General features: G+C 56.8%; 1 long non-coding RNA gene across 1 annotated transcript in view; it reads left to right on the top strand.

Annotated features, from left to right (window-relative positions):
• Positions 1-101: 101 nt before the first annotated feature.
• The window catches only part of LOC127748942 (uncharacterized), a 4,013-nt gene continuing 2,184 nt past the window's right edge, over positions 102-1,930 (top strand). Inside the window, exon 1 of the long non-coding RNA XR_008010864.1 lies at positions 102-1,545. This is a non-coding gene — a long non-coding RNA (uncharacterized LOC127748942). The remainder of the gene's footprint in view (positions 1,546-1,930) is intronic.

Genomic DNA, 1,930 nt, shown 5'->3' with positions numbered 1-1,930 from the left:
CGATAAATTGTCCCGTTGCATAAGGAAAACTCCCGCGATAAGGTAATCAAGAAAAGGGGAAAAGAGCAGAGTAAAACGCACAGAGAAAGACAGAAGGGGGGGGGGTAAAATTCTTCCTCGCCGCCGGACAACTGGTCCCACCTGTGCGCCGCACGACGCCGCATGCCGCTCGCGTCATACAGGTACTCTTCTCTGATTTCATCCTGATCGGGACGCCGCGCCGCCGCTGCACTTCCGGTCTGCCGAGGCTCCGGCCGACTGCCTGCAGTTTCCCATCACGCTTCAGTAGGTTTTCTCCAGAAGGATCAGCTGTATAGAGGAGAGACGAGGGGCGTCCAAAGGCGCGAGAAAAGGAAAGGGCAGGACGGAGAGTCGCTCTGGCGTGGAGGGAATCAACGCGGCAGTCCTGGTCCCCACTGGGGTCACCGTAGGTACATTTTGGTTTCTGCCGAACTGTGCACGCCGTACCGTGTGCACACATGAGAGTGTATGCTCTCGAAACACTATGACTATACTTTCCTGGATGCGAATGGTTATCCCGAGAAGATTCCAACAGACGACGCAGTACAGCTGCACCTGCGCGTATGTATAGTCATGCCCCGGTTATACCCAGGGCGAAGGTACCTATGGAGGAGTCGTGTCGCAGTGTGCGGGAAGCCATTCGGGGCGCAGTACTGTATACGAGGGGGCGTGCCGGTGGGCGCGCGAGCTCGAGATAGCAGCGCTAACCATTATCCACCCCGTCAAGACTGCCTCACCCCGCCCAGCTCGCCCAGCTTCTGCCGGGGCGGGCCGAGCGGCCTGAGCAGCCCAAGTAGCCGCACTCGCTGTAATGAGAGGGAACAGTAGTCATTATGCTGGAGTCATACACTAGCAGGACGGGGGACCGGAGTATGCGGGGGAGTCAAACGGGTGCCGTCCTTGTTAGCCCGGTGTGAAAACTCGTGTGTCGCTCTATGCATATGATGTATTTCGCTCCCTCTCTTCGACTCAAGCCGGAGTTTCTCGCAAATCGACTTGTCCCACGGCCCAACTGAGAGTGTCCGCCGAAATAGGCGGGGGGCGAGCGGGGAACTTCGCTTGACACTGGCTGTTTGTCTACAGCACCCGCACTCACTAGCACTGTAAACTGGTTGTCGTTCCTCTTCTCAGAACGCCAAATGTTGGCGTTCTTCAGGGAACGCCAATAATTTTGGCGTCGTGAAACGCCAAACCAAGTGCGGTCTTCGGTGGACCGGACCAGGCTTCAAGTTGGGTAAAACGGGGTTCTACTTATTGGTAAAGGAATCGCAAAAGTAAAGTACTTGTTTTTTTATCTGGCGGCCGTGTTTGTCCCTGTCATTCCTAAACGCCTGAAGAAGGCCCGGGGGTGGGAGGAGGCACGCGCTCCGGGTGTCGGTGGAGAGGACACGGCCTGGGCACGGCCTGGGCACGGCCTGGGCGCAGCACTGTCGCTGCTGCTGCCCGGTGCAGACGGCACGTGAGTCGCGTTGACGATGCGGCGGTGCGGCGGCCGTCTCTCCCGGGCCTTCCTGTCATTCTGTCGTAAGTACCCTGCCACGAAATGTATTGAGGATCCCTAACAGATGTTCTTTCCAACATGTACACGACACGCAACAACTGCAAACCTGCTGCTCTACCACGAGTAGCCTCCTACCCTAGAGGTGGAGGCGGCCACTACACTACTTTGTTTAATCAAATGTCATTATTTTCCGAAACGCCCCGTCATCGATCCGCACCACGACGGCAGGTGGCAGGGGCCAGACTCTCGCAGAGAAGAGGCACTGGACATGGCCGTAGGGAATCAGAACGCCGGCTCTGTCCAACCAAGCGAAGCAGAGTCATTCGACACACCGGAAGTGGCGCTGGAGCTCAAAGGGAAAAAGGTAATATCAGATTGAAAAAGAGCGCAATGTCACATTGGTGCCTA

The sequence above is a fragment of the Frankliniella occidentalis genome, unplaced genomic scaffold, assembly GCF_000697945.3.
Source record: "Frankliniella occidentalis isolate FOCC.00 unplaced genomic scaffold, Focc_3.1 Scaffold21, whole genome shotgun sequence".
Classification (NCBI taxonomy): domain Eukaryota; kingdom Metazoa; phylum Arthropoda; class Insecta; order Thysanoptera; family Thripidae; genus Frankliniella; species Frankliniella occidentalis.
This window is presented reverse-complemented; position numbering and strand designations above follow the sequence as displayed.